Source organism: Malus sylvestris, chromosome 1 (assembly GCF_916048215.2).
Source record: "Malus sylvestris chromosome 1, drMalSylv7.2, whole genome shotgun sequence".
Classification (NCBI taxonomy): Eukaryota; Viridiplantae; Streptophyta; class Magnoliopsida; order Rosales; family Rosaceae; genus Malus; species Malus sylvestris.
Genome location: NC_062260.1, coordinates 3,235,396 through 3,243,390, shown reverse-complemented (window position 1 = coordinate 3,243,390; position 7,995 = coordinate 3,235,396). Strand labels below are relative to the sequence as shown.

The following is a 7,995-nucleotide window of genomic DNA, read 5'->3' as shown; positions in this document are numbered from 1 at the left end:
AAGTTAGTCCCATAAACCCCATATGAGATATGGCATAGCAAAAGAACAAATCTTAATCATATTAAGATTTGGGGTTGTCTAGCTTGCGTGAAGAAGCTTGAAGCTGACAAGCTTAAAACAAGATCAGTTAAGCGCTACTTTGTGGGTATTCCAAATAGACTTTGGGATACAAGTTCTATCCCCCTGACAACCAAAAAGTCTTTGTTGCCAGAACTGCTCTGTTCCTTGAGAACGAATTTGTTCTCAATGGAACTGGCAAAAGAACGATAAATTAAAGGAAATTCCTGATGAACCACAAACAAGCAATCAAAATATGGACAACCATGTTCCTGAACCCCTAACTCCATGTAAATCTGAAAGGTTGTAGGCCACCTCAGAGGTATGGCATAGGGGTGGGCACGGACTAGGCCATGCCCAAATTTGGAGAAACCTGACCCTACCCGTTATAAACTGTAATGGGACAGGCTAGGCCGGGTAGTTAGATTTTGAGTTTTGGAATCGGACCTAACCTGGCCTGTTTCAAACGGGCCAGTCCGGAACGAGTCCATAGGTCCAATTTTTTTTTTTTTCAAAAATACATTTTTATAAAACTGCAGTGCAGTGCACTACAACAGTACAAACATTTTCAAAAATTACAAGAGCTGCTTCAAGCTTCTGCACAAACAAATTATAGGAGCTATTCCAAATCCAAAAAAAACATAAACATTACCCCCGAAATAACATCCACATTAACATTTGTAATGACATCAAATGTCCAACATCATTCCTCATTGAATCTGTAAGAAAAAGAATAACATCAAATTGACATCCAACGCCCAATATGTTCACATTATAATTATTCAATTTGGAAGACTATCAAGAGAAAGATAATAACTCGATAATAATTCGATCAAAATGTTGATGTACCTAATTGTCAAGAAAGAGACAATGGATATTTATTAATCAAACAAAGAGAAATAGGTATTCTACAAACTGATCAACACAAAACAGAATCCAGAACTCAGGAATTGAGAAGAATCATAACTTAAAGGAATTTGCTTGAAGAACTTTGAGCAAGAGTGCAAGACAACTGGGCAAGGGCCACAATTGCATAATTTCTAGATTCGAATTGCATATTCAGTCAAACTGATCAAAGCTATATGCTCGAAATAACATTCTCAATCAAATTTCCACACATATTCTAATATATGTATATGCAAAGGGGCCTACTTTACAACCATATGCTTACAAGTTCAGTAGTAGACACAATAATATAAACACTCAAGTAAGCATCAAAATCACCATCACAATTCCATGCAACCACACCTATCCTCGTTAATCAACTTCCTCGTCCATTACAAAACCAATTGAACTTATTTTTCAAAGTCAGTGATCTGAGAACAAATTCTAACCTAACTAATGGTGCCAAGATAATTATTATCATTCGATAATTGTTTCGCAAATACGAGTTTCGCAAGTTGTTCTGAGTTTCTAAACACATGTACAATCCAAAAGTTCAGGATTTAATGAGATGCAAATCACTAAACAAAATAGTAGCAAACGCAAATCTATCACTTAGCAGGTGTTTTTGAATTAAAAAACTGAACAATGGTGGTGAAGGCAAACACTGCTAATAATTACTAGTATTAGATCCATCAAAGAAACAAATTAGTTCAATCCATTCAAGAACTTAGCTTTTTGCTTCACTAAATTACATATATGCCAGTTTAAAGTGAAGGATACTAAGAAATATCTTAACCAAAAAAACCCAATACTCAAAACCCCTTGAATTCTTATTACCCCATAATAATTCCACATATACATCCACATCTCGCATGAACAAATACAAGTTTAATTCAATTAATTTTAAAACAAAATTTGATAAAAAAATAAAGGGGAAAAAAGGGATTAAAGAGTTAAACATATCTGATTAAAATTTGTAATGAAAATTGAAAAAATATGATAAATATGATGGTTCCCAAGATATCTGAAAACAAGTAGAGAAGAAAATGGGGGTTTGGTTTTTACCTGTGAGACTGAGTGCACCATAAGACTGCTCTACGGAAGTTGTTAGAGATATGGAAAATCGAGAAGATGGGTGGTGGGGTGCTTGGGTTCTCTAAGTCTGGGATGTCGTCGAGGACTCGAGGAGGACAATCGAGGTTGTTGGGCCGTCGTGGTGGTCGCCAGGGCCGTCGTGATGTCGGGGACGTGAAGAAGTTTGGTGATGTTCGAATTACGGGTGAGAGAGAGAGAGAGAGTGAGAGCGAAGGCGGTGAGAGAGAAATGAGAGACGTGAAGAAGTTTGCTAAACTTGGTGGGTTTCAATTTGAAATCGAAGAAGGGAAAAGACTCGGAAGCCTGGGAAGGTTTCGAAATGAGAGAGAAACATGCCCAATTTTGATTATATTCATCGCTGGTTTGGTACTGCTGTTCTTTGAAAAAAAAGCTACTGTGAGAATAAGCGGCTCTGCTGGGAGAATAAGCGGCTGTGAAATAAATCAGTAGAGTGTTTGGTAAACTTTTTTGTAAAAGTGCTTTTGGAAAAAAAAGCAGTCTGATAGTAGGTCTTTTCATTAAAGGGGCATTGTAGCTCTGTGTGATTTGAAAAAAAACCAATTTTCCAAAGCTGCAAATAGCAGCTTCAGCATTTTCCTTTGATTTCAGCTTATTCTCACAGCAGCTTCCAAAATAAGCCCTTTTTTTTTTTCAGTTTACCAAACACCTAAAACTCTCACAGCTTTTTTTCACAGGTGTTTTTTTTTTCTAAGAACCTCACTTCCAAACCACCTCTTATTATAGGAATGGGCTATCCATTCACTCAAATAGAAACAGGCCGGTCTGGGGCCTTGTGGGTCTGAAGATTTGGACATGCCCCGCCCCGTATATATCACTACCCCGACTAGGGCCGCCCTGTTTATTCTAAAAAAAAATTGGACCCACCTCATACCCGTCCCGAACTGTGATTACCCGCCTTAACACGCGGGCCCTCTACCCATTTGCCCACCCCTAGTATGGCATGTACAATGACTTTGAGGGGTGACAATGACACAAAAGATGACCCTAAAGACTACATTGAAGCAATGTTCAACATTGATTCAAAGAAATGGCAAGAGGCCATGAAATTCGAGATGGATTCCATGTGTCATAATCAAGTTTGGACTCATGTAGACCCTCAAGATGGTATAATACCTGTTGGAAACAAATGGGTCTTCTAGAGGAAGATAGGCGTCGAAGAGAACATGGAGACTTATAAGGCTAGATTAGTAACCAAGAGTTACAAACAACGAGAAGGGATTGACAACGAAGAAACCTTCTCTCTTGTAGCCATGATTATTGGGTTTTGCTTGTCATAAATGCATACCATGGTTATGAGATATGGTAGATGGACGTGAAGACAGCCTTTCTGAGATGTATTCCATTGCATGTGTCTTTATTCATAGTAAACAAGAAATGATCACTTGCCTTGAAAGCAATACAATCATAATGCGATAATATCTTCTAGTATCGTAAATTCAATCTACTAATAATTTACACAATCACATACATTAATTATTTTTTGTTTTTGATTTTAAAGCAACAAATCCCCACCACGACACCACCTCCCTCCCACCCCTCAACACCTTTCCCACGAGAAAGGGCTTACATAGAACAGGTTTATTGTAACGTGGTGTCCCCTTTCCAATAATGAATTGTAATGTGTGAATTTTTCTTTACATATCAATATATCATTGAATCGGGACCCTATATGACCGTGAATCCATTCAATATAAGTTGCTCTCTTTTCCCACATACCATATTTGCTCCATTCCCATATCCAACGCCCCAAGAACCTGTGTTATCCAACACACCCAATATTCCCTTCCACTATGGATAATTTCCTTACACCACCCCACCCTTTGATTTTCCCCTCACAACCAATTTGGAGATTGCGGAGGCATGGAGATGATGGATTCTCGCGGTCGATTGGTCAAGATTAGTTTGATGACAAATCTAATTTTTTTTAATCATATGTCTTGTGGGTTTAGAGCATTGATTTGGGTGGGTTGAATGTGAATTTTGGTTTGAGAAGAAAATAAGAATTTTGATTTGAATTTGTATAGGTGTTTACGAAAAATGTGAATCTTACTACCCCACCTTCGGTGGCAGAGCCATTTGAGGACCAAACGGGTACTGGCCCGTCCTGAAATGTTTTTTTAAAATTGGTTCACATATATGTAACTAGATGGAGAGCACCAATAGGTAACTAACCTTCCAATGATTCCACAATTTTTATGTGTTTTCTTGTATTCTCCATTCATCTATTATTTTTAGACCCATAGAACCATAATTAAAATAAAAATAAATTGTACCAATGAGCAAAAACAAATCAAAACATTTTCTCTCGCTTTTAACACTACACACACACTCACACACACGGAGAAAAGGACAATAGTTTTCTCTGCATGTCCCTGCGTTTTCTATATACCTTTGACCTTTCATATGATGCTGAATGTGTGTTCATAAATTAAGAATAGAAACCAAAATTTAATATATTTTTTTAACAAGCAATATTATCTAAACTGAAGGGATGGGGAAGTGGACTAAACTTCATAATGGGCGAGCCATAGTAATATGGTTCAAATTCACCTTTTGGCGAGAATCGATACTGACCTCTCACTTAAAAGGAAAGAGAAATACCATTAGACCGTAGTATTATGTGGAAATTTGAATGAATATGCTCTTTTTTGTATTATGAAAATCGTAAGAAGTTACAAGGATTACAAGAATACATATAGGGGATTGAGTGATCAGATGAGCACTCAATTAGCTCCTTAAATTACGCCACACATGCTGACCTAGGGAGCCTAACTAATCACCTTGAATTAAGGAGATGACTTTTACAATTGCTAAACACAAGAAATAAAGAAACAGCTATTAACTAGGTAAAACACATCTCCTAGAGTTGACTTAAACCCTAAGAAACATCTATACCGAGAAGCCCTAATATCTAAAGGGTCTTCCATACTCCCCCTCAAGTTGGATCTAGTAAGTTGATGGGTCTAAGCTTGCCCAACAGACATTGAAACTGATGAGAAGCTAAGGATTTTGTTAATAAATCTGCCAATTGATCAGCGCTCCTGACATAATAAGTGTTAATCACCTGTGATTGAACTTGTTCACGCACATAGTGGCAATCCACTTCGATGTGTTTGGTCATCTTATGAAACACAAGGTTGGAGCTATATGCATGGTTGCTTGATTGTCACAGTAAAGTGACATGGAATGAGATGTAAACACCCCTATGTCAAAAAAACCTCGCAGCCAAATCAACTCACAAACTGTGGAAGCCATTGATCGATACTCAGCTTCAGCACTTGATCGTGCCACCATTGCTTGTTTTTTTGCTTTTCCATGTGACTAAGTTGCCTCCCACAAATGTGCAATACCCCATTGTTAATTTTCGATCAATAGAATTTCCAGCCCAATTAGCATCGCAGTACCCTATTATTTGAGTGTTCCCATTGTTTTTTATGATAATGCCACGACCCACAGAACCTTTCAAGTAGCGTAGGATCCTTTTTCCAAGATTAAAATGCTCTAAGGTAGGGGAATGCATGAACTGACTTGCAATATTCACTTAATAAGATATGTCAGTCATGTTATTGTTAGATAAATCAACTTACCAACAAATCTTTGATAATAGGCAATGTTTCAAAGTGGCTAACCTTCCATGCGGAGTTTGAGTTTGCTATCAAGAGGTGTGGTGGCTGGTTTGACATCACTCATGTTAGCTTCCTTGAAGAGGTCAAGAACATACTTTCCCTGGCTTAAAAATATGCCTTTATGAGATGATGCGATTTCTATACCTAGAAAGTATTTCAAAACTCAAAGATCATTGATGGCAAATCGTTGTTAAAGAGCATGTTTGAGCTTGGTTATTTTCTTAGCACTATCACCAGTAATAATGAAGTCATTAACATAAATTAAGACCACCAATTTTCTAGTAGTTCCTATACATACGAACATTGAAATGTCTGCATTACTTCTTTGAAAACCAACACTGTGAGAACTAAGCTTAGCTTGGTATACCAAGCTCGAGGGGACTGCGTGAGTCCATAAATGGATTTATGCAATTTGCAAACCACTTAAGGGTCCCTGCTTTATGGAGGACCTGGAGGCAATTTCATATAGACCTCTTCTTCAAGATCTCCATGCAAGAAGGCATTTTTTACATCCATTTGATACATAGACCATCCCATACTGACAGCCATAGAAAGAAGAGCATGCATTGAGTTCATCTTTGCAACTGGAGCAAAGGTTTCCTTGTAGTCCACGTCAAGTGTTTAAGTGAAGCCACGAGCTACTAATCATGCTTTGTGCCTTCTATGGATCCATCAGAGTTGAATTTTATCTTATAAATCCATCTACATCCCACTGCCTTTTATCCTTTTGGTAATTTTACAATGCTCCAAATGTTGTATTGGTTTAGAGAATGTAATTCATCTTGCATTGCTTGCTTCCATACCTCATATTCACTTGCTTCATGGAAGCTTTGAGGTTCTGTAGACTTAGAAATGTTGCTGAGAAATGCATTGTAAGCAGGTGTAAACCTGTGATATGAAACATAGTTGGAAGATGCATGCCTTGGTTTTTAAGTCACAAAATCTTGTAGCCTTAGAGGTAGATGTCTTTCACGTGCAAGGTTGCATTGAAGGACAACTGAAGATGGCTCCTATTCCATAACTTTTGGGATCAAAGTTTGTGAAGTTTCACTCTCTTCGCAATTGACACCATTGGTTGAACCATTTGCATTTTGTCTTTCACTGGAAGGAAGATCATCACTAGCTAGAACTTGAAAAGTGTTAGGTTGAACTTCATTGGACATTATCTCAATTTTTGGCAAAGGAAACAAATTCAAGAAATTCTCCCCCCTGAGTTGCAACTTTAAGATTCTTATTGTAATAAAGGTTAGTTTCATGAAATCTAACATCCTTTGATACAATTAGTTTTTCTAAGTTGAGGATTGTAGCATTTGTATCCTTTTTGGGTTGAGGAATTGCCAAGAAAAATACATTTTGCTACCTTTGCATCCAGCTTATCTTAATAAAGAGATTGTACATGGACAAAGCATATGCAACCAAAAACTTTGAGATGAGTGAGCTCCACTTTCCTTCCCTTTATCATCTCCATTGGAGACATAAAATCTAACACCATGCTAGGTAACCCGTTTATTAAATATGCAGTTGCCATAACGCCTTGCGACCAAAATCTTTTAGGCACTTTCATTTGAAACATGAGTGCCCTTGTTTTTTCAAGTAAGTCACGATTTTTCTCTTAGCAATGCCATTTTGCTGAGGTGTTCCCACAAAACTAGTTTGATGCATAATGCCATTATTGCTCAAGTATTGTGTCATGATTTGAGACATGTATTTGGTGCCATTATCAAACCTTAGTGTTTGAATTTGTGAAGAAAAATTATTCTTAACAAGATTACGAAAATCCTTAAACACATCCATCACTTTAGTTTTGGATTTCAAAAGATACAACCATGTGGTTCTTGAATAGTCATCAACAAGGTTATAAAGTACTTATAACCATCAAAAGACTCACTAGTAGGTCCCCATATATCTGAATGTACAAGCTCAAAAATCTTGCTAGCCCTACACAAAGACACACCTAATGGCAGCCTAGTAGCCTTGGACATATGACAAGTTTCACACTGGATTGTTTCTTTGCTTAAAGTTGGAAACAAAGTTGACAAAACACATTGAGATGGGTGAGCAAGACGTTGATGCCACAAATGGTTGTCTTGAATTAAAATAGCTTGACTTGAAATCCAATGGGACAACTTTTTGAGATGTAATAGAGACCATCTAGATAAAAACCTTCACCAATCGCCTTCTTGGTGATACAATCTTGAAAATGACACTTTGTGGTGAAAAGATGGCTAAACAGTTCAAAGTATTTGTGATTTACCCTACAAAAAGAAGTTGGAAAGGAAAAAAGGTACATATAAAGCCATGGATTCTACTT

General features: G+C 37.3%; 1 long non-coding RNA gene across 1 annotated transcript; it reads right to left on the bottom strand.

Annotated features, from left to right (window-relative positions):
- Positions 1–579: 579 nt before the first annotated feature.
- LOC126603569 (uncharacterized) lies at positions 580–2,477 on the bottom strand. Its single transcript, XR_007616302.1, has 2 exons — positions 2,008–2,477; positions 580–776 (listed from the first exon to the last, which is right to left on the bottom strand). It is a non-coding gene; the product is annotated as an uncharacterized LOC126603569 (long non-coding RNA).
- Between the last annotated feature and the right edge of the window lie 5,518 nt (positions 2,478–7,995).